Genomic DNA, 18478 nt, shown 5'->3' with positions numbered 1-18478 from the left:
TGATGGATCATATGGAAGCTCCATTTTTTAAAACCAAAAGCATATGTGCAACAAAGGACAAAAAAAAGAGAACTCAGACAATCCACATGATGGGAGAAAATATTTGTAATATCTGTTAAGATTTAATGTCCAAACATAATGAATACTATAACTCAATCATAAAAAGAAAACAATCTACCCATTAAAAATGGGCAAGGGGTTTGAATCCACAGCTCCCAAAAAAGATATGCAAATGGCCAATATGCATGTGAAAAAGATTATCAACATCATCAGTCTTTAGGCAAATGCAAATCAAAGCCAAAATGAAATTCCACTTCACACCCATTAGGGTGGTTACAATAAAAGAGCAGGCAATAGCAAATGTTGGTAAGAGTGTAGAAAAGCTCATACATTCCTGGTAGGAATGTAAGTAGTGTAGATACTTTGGAAAACAGTTTGGCAGTTCCTCAGAAAGTTACCATATGATCCCACGATTCCACTCCTAGGTATATATATCCAAGAGAACAGAAATATGTACACATAAATACTTGTATGTATGCATATATTCATAGCTGCATTATTTATAATAACCAAAAAGTGACAACACAAATGTCCATTAACTGACACATGGATAAACAAAATATGGTATAAACTCATGGAATATTATTCAACTTAAAAGGGAATGCTAGGGCCTCCCTGGTGGCGCAGCGGTTGAGCGCTGGGTTGCGAAGCTGCCCGGCCTCTGCGGCGCCGGTTTGATCCCCGGCTGCTGCCCGGCCACCGGAGGGTCCCGCATGGCGCGCAGACCTCTCCTGCCGCCCACTGCTCCCCTCGGCAGTGTACTTCCGTCCTTCTGCCTGCTCTGCTCCCTGCTCTGGCTCTGGTGAATTCTCTCACCCTCCCGTGCTTCTGACTGTACCCAGTGCTTGTATAAATAAATAAATAAATAGATAAATAAATAAATAAATAAATACTTTAAAAAAAGGGAATGCTATATTGATACATTTTACAATAGGGAGGAACCTGAAAAATCATGCTAAGTGAAAAAAATAAACACAAAATGCTACACATTCTCCATTTATGTAAAATAGCCAGAATCGGCAAATTCATGGAGACAGAAAAGAGATCATTGGTTGTTAGAGAATACAGAAGGAAGTTGAGGGTGCCTACTAACAGGTACAGGTTTTCTTTTTTGGCATGATATAAATGTTCTGGTATTAGACATTAGTCATTTTTGCATCACATTATGAATGTACTAAAAACCACTGAATTAGACAGTCCAAGTTGGTGATTCTTGTGTCATGTGGATTTTATCTCAGTAAGAATTAAAGTTCATGCTGAAACCAGTTTATTTTCTTTTCACAAAATAAAAAGTGTTGCCAAGCAATAAAATAAATCAATGATGGTTTTCACCATATGATAAATGAGAGAACTATTGCAACAAAAGCATTCCAACAATCTTGTCTCTACATACTATAGCAGGACTGCTCAGGCTCTGTTTTCTGGAAACACTCCATGTTCAACCTGTAATACCCCAATTTCCACAGACCCTCCTGCCAAGTGGCCTGGACACCTTGCCTCTCGCTCTCAGAGGACTAGCAAGAGTGGCTGGTACACTCAGGTCCAGCTAGAGTGACAGTGTCAGTCATTTCCATTAGAATGAGTAAGCTGTCCTTTGCTACTTATGTTCCCATGCACTTGTTTTGCAACTGAATGTCTCGCTAACTGTCCTTGAAAAGGAAATGTTAGTTGACATTGTATCTTTAAAACGTCAAAAAAAAAAAAAGGAAGCTTCCTGCTGATCATTTATAATTTAAGTTTGTGTTAAAGTGAGAACTCTGTTCAGAGCAAGTATCTCACATGCTATCAGATGAGACTGTGTCAGAGGATAGACACAACGTTGAAGTGTAAAATACCCATCCTGTTTTATCTTAATGTTATTATTAATAATGAGACTTAAATAAAAGCTAAGACAACAAATCTGGGACAAATGTTTAATAAGGAAGAATGCCTGAAAAAAGGTTAATCTCAACTTCTCAGTCAAATCAGGCCCGATGTCATGTTAGCTGTAACGCAAGTCAGCCACTGCAGGGTGAGTGTCCAATGCCTGGCACAGAATTAAGTTCAAGAAGTCAGAGGTAGAGAGCACATTTGGCCTCATAAAGGCCTGTGCTTTGTGCTATAATATTATGTAATATTAACAGATAATATTATGCAATATTAACAGAAAAGACAATCTGGGAGGAAAGGAAAACAAGCAAAAAAGCACATGGTGCATTGGGAAGGGAACAGCAGTTTCCCATGGATTCATCTGTTAATGAGTATTCACATAAGTCATGTTTTAATTTGATTACCTATATTTTTCATATTTCAGGCTGCCTACATACAAATTATGCCTAGATATTGCTCACATTCTCTAACTTCTGTCACAGTGCCTGTTTTTCAAAATGATAAGGAAAAGGACATTAAAAAAAAAAAAAGAATCAAGGGCTTGCAAAAGCAGGGGCATTTTCTCTTTCTCTCTCAGTAAACATGTAAAATCCTCCAAAAGGATTTCATGAACAGCCATCATTAGTAGGGACATCCTTTATAACTCCTGTTAAAACAGAGGTTAATTTCTTTTATAGAATTCTTCCCATTAGATTTATCAGATTTATCACCAGATGGAGCACAAGATGCAAGTAGATCCAACTGAGTATATTTCATGTGTTTTTCAGACCAGTCCCCAAATGATAGCTGCTTCTAGCTTTCTAAACTACCTCAGGGCCACAACTGTATCCCAGAAAGCACAAGCGCCTAGGGCCTTTCATCCCCTTTTCTACAGATTTCTCCAGAGCCTTTGCTGTCACAAAGACAAATTGTTGTTATGTTTACCAAGTACATTTGACTGTGTTTGCAGGATACACTGTAAAAGTCCTAACTGCTGGAATTTGGCACCACCAAAGTTTTGCCAGAAATGTATGCTGTTAAACAATCATTTTCTTTTAATTTGATAGATACAATTCTGTTTCCAATATACAAAATAAGAAGGGCGCTATGTCAGAGGTAAAAGTTTTAGCAATTACCACATAGAAGGGATAAGAAAACAACTCTGGAATAAAAATGTGGTTTGTTATTATTCTAGTTAGTTGAGTATGGTCTCTATGGCAGGGAATTACTATGGATTCAACACCTACATTTTTATTTATTATTCAGCTGATGGGTTTTCATGGATTTGATGGATTTCAAGATTAAATTTAATCTTGGAAGATTAAATTTAAAATATAGGATGAGTTCATAATTTAAAACTCTGAGCTGAAATCAGTATTTAAAAATGTATCAGGCCCCAATATGAGTTTTTACCTATGAAGAGTGGAAGAATTATATGTGATATCGATAAATCTGGATATGCCCACTTATTTATGCCTTTTGTAAGGGAAAAGAAAAATTATATTAAATCAGTTGCTGTTTCCTTAAATCAAAACATGAAATATAGGGGCCTCCCCCGTGGCGCAAGGGATTAAGTTTCAGCACAATGAAGCTATTGGCAGCCATTGCAGCATGGGCTCAATCCCACTCCCCCGACGCCCCCACCCCACACTTACCCCCATCCCACCAGAGAGTTGACACTTATGGCGCAGCAGACCTCTCCTGTCTTGTCCGCTGCTCTCCTCAGCAGTGTATCTCAGTAGATCTGCCTGTCCTGCTCCCTACTCTGTCTCTGGTGAATCCTCTCATCCCACCCCACCCCTGTATCTCTGGCCTACACCCCAGCTCTTGTAGGCATAGATAAATAAATCTTAAAAAACAACAACATGAGATATAGACTCCTGTCCCAGCAAATAGATAAGGCTCGGGATTTTAGTGTCACGACAATTCAGATGTGTCAGTGATGGAGCTAAAGAATGAAAGGACAAATATTCCTTTTAAAAGTTAGAAGCAATCTATAAAAAATGGTTTAGTAACTGTAAAGTGAGAAACAAAGTCCTTTAAGCCCTGACTCGGTGGATGTGGTGTCAGACTTCAGCCCCAGGGACTGGCAGGAGGCTGACCAAGGGAAAGCAGGAAATCTGTCAGCTCAGAGAGCAACTTTTTTAGGAAAAAAAAATTTTTCCAGAAAAATTTAATTTGCAAATGGGACTTGAGAAAGGATCATAAAAAGTTGAACAGTTTCTTAAAGTAGACAGAATGGTTATGTGTAAGAACAGGACTTGTTATCCTCAAGGACATAACCTGAAATTGTACAGATGGTCAAGGCTGCAGCCTCGGAGGGCTGCGTTACTAAGCTCTCAGAGTCAGGGTCGAACTGAGTGTGAAGCACCTGGACGCTGCCAGGGACGAGAGTCCTTGCCTCAGAAAATTGAGAGAAGGACCGTGCAAAAGTGCTGTTTCCTGAAAGAGGGAGGTGATATGTTTCCCTGTAGTGAAATTCGGAGGAAAGAGTATCCTCTCTTATCTCAGAGTTCTACCAAGAGTCCTCTTTGAGTGTATGTCTCCTGGTTTCCTACTCTGTGAGCTTTTAGGAGCAGAGCAAAAGGTCCAGAAATTGAATGTTTGCCTGGGAGTTAAGACTGTCAAAGAGACTGGCACACCCCCAACAGAAGGGAGAAGAAATGCTCTGGCCCCTCTTTTTTATGAGTCACCAATGAAAGGCAGATTCTCCCCAACAGAAGGGAGAAGAAATGCTCTGGCCCCTCTTTTTTATGAGTCACCAATGAAAGGCAGATTCATTTGATGTCACCAGCTTTCAAGGGGCAGTTTAGTTCTCTTCTCTTAAAGGCAAATAATATTGAACCGCCTTTGGTATTGCTGCACCTCCCCCTGCGGTCCGCGGCAGGTATGGTGATTCAGACCTAAAGAAAATAATAATCCCATCTTTTGTCCTTTGCCAAAGCTTGGTTTTCAGTTTTGCATTAGAAATGAGGATAATTTAAGTCTCAATTAAAGCTCTGAAGCACTTTTGCACTCAACACTTCAAGTCCAACTTCTAATCAAAGCCGCTAGATTTAATGCCATCCTATTCCTGGATGAACTGGAGCCAGAAAAATACCTGCAGCAAGTCCCTGTATTCACACTGAACACTTTTTCCTCCCAGAAACAGGCCAGGAAGATTCTCATTCTCTCCTTGAGCAATCGCTCCACATTGACACCCAGAACAGCCCATCTTGAGAAAGGCACAGCACTTTGAAAAGGTGAGATTACATAGGCGTAAACGCAAATTAGTGCCATATGCTGAAGAGCCTTTGTTATTTATGCCTGAACCAGATGTTTCAATCCCCTACATTATATTTGCAATCAATCACTTTTTAGCTCTTTTTCCTGATGCAATGTCAATTTAATAAAAGAATCGTGCTTCCTTTTTTCTTCAGGACTATGAAAGCTCTCATGACCAAATAACCTCACTATTTCATCTCAGAAAGGTTCCCCTTGGAATTAATTACTTTAAAATCAAAGTGTTCCTGAACTCACAGCTCCTTTTTAAAACATCATTGGCACTTCTTCCCAACAGATTATCTTCCATAATTGAATCAAATTTTCAGCATGATGTCCCAGAGAAGAGTCAGAGCAATAAAAATACATGGTGAACCATTACAAGATAACCTAGACAATGAGTCCATGCAGTTTTCAAAGGATATTCTTTCTTATTTTTATTATTACTTGACATTGTAAAATGGATTTTAAAATGTCCTGCTGTGGCATTAAGCCTGAAGTTTAAATATGGACATATGGGATCCATGAAATTCTACCTTAAGTGCAATGTACATCATCAACGTTATGCAAATGTATTGCTTCTCATTAAAAAAAAAAAAAAACACTAATTGAAGTAAATACATATATTGCGCTTTTTAAATTCAGAAAGAGCCAATTCTCAAATGCAGTGATTCTCAAATAATAAAACTGTCAGAGAAAAAGTGAGGAGGAAACTGAGCCAGATCTGAATGGATTCCACCTCCCTGACAGCTTTCAGAACTCTATCCCTATCACCACACAGGTAAGATCTCAGGCTCCAAGCATTACAAATCCCAGCCAGCCATTCAGACTTCCTAAATGGGGGACTGCTGGGAAGTAGGGACAGAGCTAAACAGTCGTGCTGGGCTTAAAAGACTGACCATGTGCGTGTTTATGCATATCTGTAAGTAGACATGTATGTACTGCTTATCCATCCATCCATCAATGAATACTAGATTTGTTTCTACCTCTTAGCTAGTGTAAATAAAGCTGCTATGAGAATGAGAATATAAGTATCTGTTTTAGTCTCTGCTTTCATTTCTTTTGAATACATACCTACCCAGAAGTGGAATTCTTAAGTCATATAATTCTGTTTTTAATTTTCTGCTATATCCCTGGATATGGGGCTATTAGATGTGGGGCTCTTAGTGGTGTAGGGCTGGCTTAGGAACAATGGGATTCGGGATCAAATAATTCACTGTAGCTGATTTTTACCATCCTTGGATGAGCTTTCCAATAAACTGGCTTAATGCTCAAAATCCAAGTTGACCCCTAACAGCTTCAGCTTTCTCTCAGTGGTGGTTGAACGAATACAGCAGCTAAAAACCTCTCAGGTAGACAAAAGAATGACAGTATCTTCAGGTAGCAGGAGCAGCAAGAATATTTCTGGAAAGTTCTCTTAAAAGTCTGAAGTTCCCTCTGTTAAGACCAGGTTAGACAACAGGCATCTCTTGAGTCAATCATCATGGTCAGGGGAATGTGATGTGGTAACTGACTTAAAGTATAAATCATAATTCTACCACTAAATCTTGGGGTAAAGAATGCCCCGTATTGTATAGATCCAGTACAGAGGTTGGATTGCCTATATCCAAAGTTAGAAACTATAATTAGAAAAAGAATTGATCTGGGGAGGGAAGTGACCATGGTCTTTCTATCAAGTTGCAACGGGAGTTTCTTGCCTTAGCACCTAGCACAGGGCTTGACATAAAGTAGGCTGTTTAAGGAAAAAAAGAAATGTGAGGTACATAAATGTCACTGCATCCTCAGTATTTTCATTCCTTACTCCAGTCCAACAAAAAGGCATCTGAGGAATTCTTAGCTGACATTGACAGAGTATTCCTTTAACCACATGCTCTTCATTTTTTATATAACTGAACTCTGTCTGAGAAAGTGAGTCAGTTGAGTTACTCAGGAACAATTCAATTGTTCATAAAGAAATCAGAAGCAATTGAGTTGCCTGTTGAGATCTTTAGGGGCAACTGAATCATGTCTGATAAAGTTGAGAGCAACTCAATTGCATTGGAAAATTTTCTTCTCAACATTCAATTGGGCTTAAAAGTTATCATGGCTTAATTCCATGGCATATCACAGTGGCAACAATTGCTCTCAGCATAAAAGTTGGCCTAGGGAGACTAACTTAAAGGAGGCTAACTTTTAAGCAGTTTTTAATGAGTAATATTCATCTATTTTCTATTCATCCAGAACAAATAAATCTGTATGTTCTCATGACTATAAGAAAGGTAGAGGAAAACAGAAATTTCATGTGATCCAGTTATCCCATATCCACATATTTACCCGCCCAAATACAAAGACTAATTCAAAGAGGTATATGTACTCCTATGTTCATCATATCATTATTACAATAGCCAAGAATTAGAAACAATATAAGTGCCTATTGACTGACAAATGGATAAAGAAGATGTGGTATATATACACAATGGAATACTACTCAGCTAAAAAAAATGACATCCTGCTATTTGCAACAACATGGGTGGACCTAGATGGTATTGTGGTTAGTGAAATAAGTCAGACAAACCAACTGAACAAACGAACTAAATAAAAATAAGCTTTTGGGGTTCCCTGGTGGCGTAGGCAGTTGAGCACAGCACTGTGAAGCTGTCCACAGCCTCTGCAGTGCAGGTTTGATCCCGGCCAGCCGGGGAGAAACCCACATGGTGCAGCAGACCTCTCCTGGCTCGCCCACTGCTCCGCTCAGCAGTGTATTTCATCAGTCTGCCTGTTCTGTTTCCTGCTCTGTCTCTGGTGAATCCTCTCACGCTCCCACACATCTGGCCTGTATGCCGGTTCTTGTATGAATAAATCATTTTTAAAAAAATAAGCTTTTGGGCCTCCCTGGTGGCGCAGCGGTTGAACGCTGGGTTGTGAAGCTGCCCGCTGCCTCTGCAGCGCCGGTTCGATCCCCGGCTGCTCCCCGGCCACCAGAGGAGGGTCCCACATGGCGCGCAGACCTCTCCTGCCACCCGCTGCTTCCCTCAGCAGTGTACTTGGGTCTTTCTGCCTGCTCTGCTCCCCGCTCTGGCTCTGGTGAATTCTCTCACCCTCCCGTGCTTCTGACTGTACCCAGTGCTTGTATAAATAAATAAAATAAATCTTTAAAAAAAAAAAAAAAAAAGTTTTAAAAAAAATAAGCTTTTGACCAAAAGACTAAATTAGTAGTTACCAAAAGGGGACAGGGAGAGGTAAATTAAAAAAAGTACTCAATTGTATGTAAAGAATAGAATTGGGGGGCCTCCCTGGTGGCACCGGGGGTTGAGCACTGCACTATGAAGCAATGCATAGCCCCTGAAGCATGAGTTTGATCCCCAGCCAGCAGGGGGCAACCCACATGATGCAGCAGACCTCTCCTGTCTCACCTGCTGCTCTCCTCACCAGTGTATTTCAGTAAGCCTGCCTGTTCTGTTCCCCACTCTGTCTCTGGTGAATCTTCTCACCCCCTGCATCTCTGTCCTGTACCCCAGTTCTTGTACATATAAATAAATAAATAAATAAATCTTTAAAAAACAAAAAAAATGAATTGGGCCTCCCTTGGTGGCGCAGGCGGTTGAGTGTAGCGCTGTGAAGCTGTCCGCAGCTTTTGCAGTGCTGGTTCGATCCTAACTGGCAATGGTCCCACATGGCGCGCAGACCTCTCCTGCCGCGCCCGCTGCTCCCCTCAGCAGTGTATTTCGTCAGTCTGCCTGTTCTATTCCCCGCTCTGTCTCTGGTGAATCCTCTCACCCTCCCGCAAATCTGGCCTGTACCCCCATTCTTGTATAAACAAATAAATATATTTAAAAAATAATAAAAAATTTAAAAAAATAGAATTGGACTTCTAGTCATGAACTCAATGCAGAATACACAGATTTGCTTTATTAAGCACACCTGAAACTTATATAATATTATAATGCAATGTTACTGCATTAAAAATATATAAAATAAAATTTATAAGAAAACTTTTTTTTTAAGCTAGAGAGTTTTTCTAAACATAACGCTATTTTAATAGGTAGAAGCCCAAAGCATAAATCTGACGGAATATGCAAATTTCAATCCTAAAGCTGGAGAAAGAGGCTTTCCAACAGAGGAATGAGGAACATTCGGAAGACTTGAGAGTTCTTTCCTATGGACCTAGTAAAACAAAGAATTTTCTATTCAGGATCTCTTCCCAAACACAATTCAATTCATAGAATTCTATTTTTATTTGTTGTGAGGTAGAGAATGAATTTGATATAACATGGGGTACCCGAATTAGGTACATTCACAGAAGCAGATCTCTAATTCTTTGGTCTCATCTGACTCTGAAGGTCTCAGGGGCTTCACCCTGGCTTTGTTCCTGATATTATTTCTGACCCCTTCAAGTTTTACAACAAATAACTGCATACAAATAAGGAACATACTTTGGGTAGGGAGAAGGTCTTATTACCTGATTTAGTTGTCATAATAGCCTGTTAATAAAACTAACTTTCAGTCAGTTTGTTTCTGACAGTTAAGGTCAGCATCCTCAACCATGTGTCTCAGAACCAACCATCCCTTGGGTACATTTTCATCTTCAACTGCCCAGTGACCCATGCTTTTCCTCCCCACACTTACTAAACTATGTCCTTAAATCTTTCAAACACACTTAGCTATCTATATATAATGGATGATGACTTAAAATGCTAGCCATCTTGTATATTTGAACTATGGTAAGTGTCAGAACCTTAAAGTTATTAAGCATAAGCAATAGAATTTCAGATCCAGCCAAGGAGGAGGCAAGGCTCTGATGTAATGCTGTGTTTCTTCATCTGGGTGTTGGTTGCATGGGTGTGTTCAGTTGTACGCAACAATGATATGTGGACTTTTCTCTTTGTATATCGTAATTTAATAATTTTTTTAAATACAAATGAGAGATTGCAGGGCAGGTTTTCTAGGTTCCAGCAGACCGGGTAAAGGAGGAGTCAGAATCCTCAGTGGTTTTGGCAGGTCTTTTATTAGGATTACCAGGTACACAGCAGGCAGGGGTGCTGGGAGGCTGGCAGGCCTCCCAGCCCCCAGCAAGTCTTCACTCTATCTGGGCTCTCCGGCATTCTCTGCTTCTCTCTCGGCTTCTGTTCATTCTCAGCTTCTCGGCTTCTGCTCATTCTCAGCTTCTCGGCTTCTGCTGGCATCCCCGTGATGCCGACCTTAAAAGCCCAGTCTTAGCCCAGGTGAATCCCATCTACCTATGCCCACAACCTATTCCAGGTGCCCGCCATCAGGTATGCATTCAGGACTGCAAGGATCCATCATCTGTCCTGATGGCGGGGAGGGCAGAAAAGCCTGACATTTTTCCTTACCCTACAGAGATAATGATGTCTGCATTAATATAGAGGCAGAGAGGAGTCTGTAGGGGCAGGATAGGCCACTGCAGGTTTTCTGATCCAGCAGACCGGGTAAAGGAGGAGTTCAGGAGCCCTCAGGGGTTTTGCAGTTCTTTTATTTAGATTCACCAGGCATATGGCAGGCAGGGGTGCTGGGGGGCCGGGAGGCTGGCAGTCCTCCCAGCCCCCAGCAAATCCTCACTCTATCTGGGCTCTCTGGCGTTCTCTCTGCTTTTTTTCTTCTCTTAGCTTCCGTTCGTTCTTGGCTTCTGCTGGCGTCCTCGTGATGCCACCCTTAAAAGCCCAGTCTTACCCCAGGTGAATCCCATCTACATATGCCCACACCCTACTCCAGGTGCCCGCCATCAGGCATGCAATTTAGGACCACAGGGTTCTGTCATCTATCTTTATGGCGGGAGGGCAAAAAAGCCTGGTATTTTTTACCTTACCCTACAAATCAAATATGAGATATTTCAGTGGTTAAAGGAGTAGGACTTGATAATTAACAGAATGTGACCAAAGGAGACAAAAGTCATAATGTTGGGGATGCCAGGTTGCTAACTTTGGCATTAATCAAGACAGTGTTTAAGCAGGAAGAGTATTGGAGGAAAGACAGATTTGCAAGGGGCTGGAGGGGAGATAATGGGACATACTGAGTTTAAGCTATTGAGGCAACAGACAGCTTAAAATAAGGTTAAGTATCATGGAGGGAAAAAGAATCTAGAAGTAGGTACAGATCACTAGGCTATCCATGGTCAATGAAGTGATATGAGAGACAGTTATCCAGAAGAATGTATTGGAATATATTCTTAAGAGGAGAAGTAGACTGAAGTTGGACCCTTGGGGAACATCGTTGTATTATATATGGTACCTGCAGAGATAGATATATGTGTGTCTACTGAATATGTCATCATATATCTATGCCTGTCTATCACCTATATACAAAGAAAGGAAAGGGGAGAGGAAGTAAAGCCACACAGAAGATCAGAGAAGGGTGATCAATAAAACTGGTTATAGTAGTTTTATAGAAGTCAGCCATTTTGGCAATATCTCAAGAGGCTCTGATGGCATACCACATGTAAAAAATATCTCTCTACCTAGAGAGTGAAGGAAATGAATTAAATCTGACATAGAATCAAAATTTTTAACAATATAGCACGAAAATTCAGCAGAATGGGTTATCAACCAATCAAGAGGGATACCAGGACATAAACACCTTGCAAAGTCACACCTGTGCTTGCTAGCTGAGCATGCACCTCCAAAGACCTTCACTGACCACCACTGAGGGGCATATAAGGTAGAGGGTAAGAGAATGGTTTTAGACCAGTCCTCCTGGGTTTTATTCCTGATGTTTTAGCTGTGTGGTTACTAAACTTGGGGTGGTTACTAAACTTCTCTGTGTCTGTCTCCTTATCTATAGAATATGAAGATGATGATAGTCATGAAACACATATGTTTAAAATTTTAAAAAGTTTTTGGAATAATGCTTGGCATGCAGAGAATACTAACAGATGCTAGTTGTTAATATATTTCTGAAGAATGGCCTAGACCTCAGGAAAATCTGCCTTCCTATAAACACAAAACTGAGTCTTACTCCTTCCAAAGTGTTGAATTCATATGGGTAGGCAATGATGCATTCATGCAACCATGATCTCCTCCTGGAAAGACTCCTATATTCAATTAGCATCCTCAGTTCAACTAAACAAACTATGGAAAAAATTCCAACTGCTTCTCATACTTTATTTACATGATTTCAGTGAGGGAGGAAAAATCCCTTTGAAATGAAACCAAAAACTCACAACAGACACATTTCATGATTGAAACTACAAAAATTTCAAAGGCGTTTGCTTTTTTTGGGCCAAGGTTTGGGGGATTTGACTAAAAATGCTATTTGAGAAGTGGGATTTGGAAGGAAGAGACACTTTATTTGTGGTGTAACTGTTTCATCTCCACATCCTGAAATTGACTTTTGCTTGAGTATTTGATTATGGTCTGTTTACAATGACATTATTTTATAGGAAAATAAGAGGTTCTGAAATCACCAATGAAAGAAAAATTGCAAGCATTTTTGAATTAACAAGAGATCATGAAATATTTTCTGTAGCTTACAGAAATATCTATTCATCTATACTGTCTTTCACAACTTGTAAAAACTCAGAGAAAGTAGACCCTGGAAGACTGTGTGGTGGGCTACCTTAGGAGTCTTTTCTTGTAAATGATAAGGATAGTGTAGGGTAGGTGTAGGGTAAAGAAAATATCAGGCTTTTCTGCCCTTCCGCCATCAGGATAGATGATGGATCCTTGTCCTGAATGCATGCCTGATGGCGGGCACCTGGAATAGGGTGTGGGCATAGGTAGATGGGATTCACCTGGGCTAAGACTGTGCTTTTAAGGGCGGCGTCACGGGGACGCCAGCAGCAGCAGCAGAAGCCGAAGCAGAAGCCGAAAGAGAAGCTGAGAAGCAACAGAACGAACTCCAGAGCGCTCAGATAGAGTGAAGACTTGCTGGGGGCTGGGAGCCTCCCAGCCCCCCAGCCAACACCCCTGCCTGCCATATGCCTGGTGAACCCCAATAAAAAACCTGCAAAACCACTGAGGGCTCTGACTCCTCCTTTACCCGGTCTGCATGGGATCAGAAAACCTGCATCGTGTCCGGTCCTGCCTTTACAGTAGGGTAAAAGTATCAGGCTTTTCTGCCCTCCTGCCATTAGGATAGGTGACAGAACCCTGTGGTCCCAAATACATGCCTGATGGCGGGCACCTGGAATAGGGTGTGGGCATATGTAGATGGGATTCACCTGGGCTAACACTGGGCTTTTAAGGGTGGCATCACAGGGACACTGGGGTGCCCCCAGCATTCTGCCTGCCATGTACCTGGTAAATCCCAATAAAAGCCTGCAAAAGCCACTGAGGGCTCCAGGACTCACTATCCCTCCTTTACCCCGTCTGCTTGGGTCATGGAACTCCTGCTCTGTGCCCATTCCTGCCACTACAATTGGCATAAGTCGGCAAGATGATCCATGCAGACGGGTATGGAGACCTCCAAAGACCTGGAGGGACTGAGGAGTAACAAACTGTGTTTGCCTGTGACAATGCTGGAGGCGTCATGGCAGCACAGGAGATGGACAAGGTCTGGGAGCTGTGGGATGAGACCTTGCCTGGAGAAGAAGACGCCCGAGAGGACCAGCCAACGACCCCTGAGGCAGCAGAATCGTCAGGGAAGAAAGGACCACGATTCGGAGCTCGCCAGTGCTGATACAGGGAGAGGCCTAATGGACTTGGACTGATGGGCTTGGACTATCCCGCCAGAAGGCGGAGGAACCTTGGCAGGTTGTTACATTTTGGGGACCCTGGGTGGATGGTATCGTTTAAAATCAAGGCATGGCCTGTGGGCCTTGGTATAAGAGCCCCCCAGTTGGCTGAAGGAAGCCCTCGCCAAGTTCTCTGCAGCCAGGCAGAGAAAAAAGCCAACTGAGAAAGCAAAAGCTGGTACTGAGACTGAGAAGCCCTGAGCGGCTGTTAAGCACTAAGAAAGCTAAAGAAGGCCAATGAGTTTCTTAAAATCACCTGTGGGTGATGCCCTGCTCACGGTTGAGTGAGGGTGAGGAGCTGAGGGGGACGGGTGGGGAACGTGGCTTGTGGTGGAGCCCACAGCCAAAGAGGGGACCCAAGAGAGGCCACATGTGGAGCTTGCATCCACGGATTCCCGACCCATGTGCTTGTGCAGTGGGCTGGCCTGAGTGCAGGGGCCTCTGTGTTGCGTTGGTGGCTATGAAGGCCGAGTGTTGGAGTGACCGCAGACAGAAAACCCTGAGGGTTGGCGATTACCCCCAACAGTATAGAATCGCCAATCCCAGAGTGAGTGCATCCTGGGGGTGGATGCACACCAGTGCATCCTGGGGGTGGATGCACAGCCAGAGAAGGCCAGGAAGCCTGACGGCTCCTGGCACGTGACGGCAGACGCTGTGAGTGGTTCCCCCCTCGTATGAGCAGTGCCTTCGGCAGCAGATTTGGTGGATCATCTGCTGGTACCAATAATTGTCTTTTGCCACTAGGTTGGTGCCCTGCCTGGACTAGCTTGTGTTCTGTTGTATTTTGTTGTTATATTGTGATGTATACTATTTACTTTTGTGGGCCATGGCTTCAATGTTCATATTGCCATTTGTATAGACTGTCTGGAAGAAAATCCTGAGGGGGTGGATTGTAAGGTAAAAATATCAGGCTTTTCTGCCCTCCTGCCATTAGGATAGATGACAGAACCCTGTGGTCCCGAATGCATGCCTGATGGCGGGCACCTGGAATAAGGTGTGGGCATATGTAGATGGGATTCACCTGGGCTTATAAGGGCAGCGTCATGGGGACGACAGCAGAAGCAGAACCATGAGAGAAAAGAGAGAACGCAAGAGAAGGCCGGAGAGCCCAGAAAGAGTAAAGACTTGCTGGGGGCCGGGAGGCCTGCCAGCCTCCTGGCCCCCCAGCGCCTTTGCCTGCCATGTACCTGGTAAATCCCAATAAAAGCCTGCAAAAGACACTGGGAGCTCTAGGACTCACTCTCCCTCCTTTACCACGTCTGCTTGGGTCATAAAGATCCTGCTCCATGTTCTCCTGCCCCTTATAGCTATTATTTCTAGGTTTCTTCCAGAACAGGGTGGGTGAACAGAGAGGAAGAGAGGAGGACAGTGGGTTCGCCACACTGTAAAGGCAAGGGACTGCAATGTTACCTTTGCAGATTGGCTTGCCCTGGCCACTCAGTATCAAATGATCCCCTTCATTGTTCTCCAACCCCTTGCTTTCTTTCATCTTTAGAACTGCAACACTACTTTTGACAGAGATTTATAAGTGTCCTTGTGGTCCACCTATTCAAGAATTTTCTTCTCTAATGGGTTACTTCCACAGCTATAACTAATAGAAAAACACACAATATGTTAAATGGCAGAACAATTAAGTCATTGAGGCAAAATGGTTGACCAAGATAAGTCAAATTAAATAAAGGATTTAGTGATTATGGAGCAATTGACCTGCATTGTGGTCAGTATATTGGCCACTGAATCACCTGATTTAGAGTTTAGCTCAAGACATTAGACCATACTCTCTGCATCCTTACACTAAATGACCAAGAGGAACTTTGTAGAGTTCACAGGCGCTGAATTATAATGTTTGAAAAGCCTACAGCTACCATTCATTTGTTTAGGAAAAGAAACCTTAAGACAAGATAGAAGGAAAGAGGGGAGTGACGGAAGGGGGCAGACTGACAAGCAGTAAACTACATGCACACACGCGAGCATGCGCACACACGACCCCCATCTAAAACAAATCAAAACAAAGCAAAACTCAATTCCCTAAAATCCAAATCACTTAAGTGAAAATGAAACAGTGCCTTTAAAATATATTCAAGAAACATGTAAGAGGGACCACAGCATCATCCTGAGTGTTTTTATTAGGAAGAAACAAACTTTCCAGCAACTGGCTGCATGGTTGGAGAGTTTTCTCAAAACTGTTTTTTTACCAATGCACTGAATTAGATAAGTGAGAGAAGGTCTTGTAAAAAATGTAAACTATTTTGTCTGCTTGACGTCAGCTCTCTGTGGTTGTAAATGTACAAAAGGAGCAGACCAAAGCCAGGTCAACAAAGCCCCTCCCAAAAGCCGTGAGGGGCCTTTCGTTTCTGTCATACAGTGATGGTTATGATTCTTCACTGGCAGAAAAAAATTTTGTTGAGTAAGAGAGATTTTCTTGCAGAGCCTAGGCTGTATTGGGGTAGTGTGAGTTCCATCCAGTTTACTGGAAAAGATCAGCAGCCCAGGCCAAAAATAAAAGTTGGCAATGGGAAGGGAGAATAGATTTTTGAATTGACTGGTTCAAGTAATTCAGTATAGAGTGATGAAAGATGGGGCGAGGAAAAAGGGAAGGTACTTTTATGTCAGAAATAGAGTACCTTTCTACGCTTTGCAGGTATTTAATGGCTGAAAGAATAAATCAATTATCATTTTAACACTATATGCCAGACTCTGCACCAAACATTTTACATAAATTGCTTCATTTTAGCTTTACAGCAATCCACGTAGCACATACTATCATTCTTGTTTTACGGACAAGGATTTTTTTTTTGTGGGCCCCTCGCCAGTGGCCGGGGATCGAGCTGGCGCTGCGGAGGCCGCGGGCAACCTCACAGCCCAGCGCTCAACCGCTGCGCCACCAGGGGAGGCCCCCGATAGGCATATTAAGCTCAAGCTCCAACAGTCATGAAGACACGGGGCCTGCTGGAGCTGAAACCCCTGCTCCCAGGTGGTAACCAGCAACAGAAGAAAACTTCAGAAAGGGTCAGGTCCTGGCCTGCCTCCAAAGACGGGCCATCCCAAATGTTGAGAAAACCACTTCCCCTTCATCCTTAATGGTCTTGCTCCCTAGAGAGGTGTAAGGGGCAGGATGACACAGGGCAGGTTCTCTGTGATTCCAAGCAGACGAGTCAAGGAGGGAGTCCTGGAGCCCTCAGTGGCTTTTGCAGGCTTTTATTGGGATTTACTGGGTACACAGCAGGCAGGGATGCTGGGGGCCTCCCAGCCCCCAGCAAGTCTTCACTCTTTCTAGGCTCTCCGGCGTTCTCTCTGCTTCTCTTCCACCCTGCTGGTGTCCCCGTGATGCCGCCCTTATAAGCCCAGTCTCAGCCCAGGTGAATCCCATCGACATATGCCCATACCCTATTCCAGGTGCCCGCCATCAGGCATGCATTTGGGACCACAGGGTTCCGTCATCTATCCTAATGGTGGGAGGGCAGAAAAGCCTGATAGTTTTTACCTTACCCTACAGGAGGGCAAGGCGAGGATAGGTAGGAGACAGCACAGACCAACCTAGGCAGAACCAGAACACATGAGTGCCAGTGATCCGGGCGCACATTACAAGGGAGCCTGGTTCCTTCCCAGCAGCACCCATAGGCATGGTTTCACACTTTAGGCACTACGATGGATTTTCTTTCCCACTAATAAAAAATCATAATAATCATTATTGTGATGATATGAACAAAAGAGTCATCTGATGAGATTAACTGGAGGGAAACAAGTAAAGTGGTAAGGAAAATGAGAAGCTGTCCCAGGTACAGAGTATGGACCTGGAAGGGAAAAAAAAGAAGAAAGTGGGGAGGAAAGGGAACAGCAGGAGCCTAGAGGAGGAGGCATAACCAAAACTGCAAATAGAAAGGATAGAAAGGTGGGCCACAGTAACTGACCCCACGGAGACAGACTCTGTGAGGAGTGACTAATTAGCCTGAGGGGCATATGGAGAACTGTGGACTCCATCGACCACCTCATCTCCTACACAAAAAATGTAAGGTAATTTGTTGGGCAGGAAACAAACAAACCCTCTAGGTCTCTAGTGCACTTGGATTTGTGCAGCCCTGCCCCAGTTGATTATAAATAATTTCTGAGTCCTCAACCTTGTCACCAGCAATGTGAACCCCTAGCTTCATATTGCATGCAGCAGGGGAACAAATGAAAATCAAATGGGAAAAGGCAGGGGAACTCCATGCTGTGTATCAAGAGACAGGGGAAGCAAAAACATAACCTTGTAATGAAGTGATTGAAAGATTGTTAAGACATCCCATGTACAAGATAAATCATCGTCTCAACAACGTGATTGCCTGATTCCCTGGCAGACAATACACCAGGTGAACTCCTTCTCCGAATGAAGCAATCTTGCCCTGAGACAAGAACAATTTCCCTGTATATTGCAGAGGAAGTGAGAAGTGGCACTTTGGATAAGGGATGGAGAGTGCCTGTCAGACATGTTCTTACAGCGCCCCCCTCCAGCCTTCCAGACTGTATACCTGCCTAGAGAATTCTCTTGCTGCTCCGTCTAGTCCCGACCCCCAGACTAGCGATGGGAACATGAACCTAGCTGGAGCTCACCAAAGGGCAAAGAAAAGATGTGAGTTCCTTTGCAGTTTGTCTGCAGAAAGTGTG

Source organism: Talpa occidentalis, unplaced genomic scaffold (assembly GCF_014898055.3).
Source record: "Talpa occidentalis isolate TD23 unplaced genomic scaffold, MPIMG_talOcc4v2.1 talOcc4.6, whole genome shotgun sequence".
NCBI lineage: Eukaryota > Metazoa > Chordata > Mammalia > Eulipotyphla > Talpidae > Talpa > Talpa occidentalis.
The sequence above is the reverse complement of the archived record's forward strand: the minus strand, read 5'-3'. Positions refer to the sequence as shown.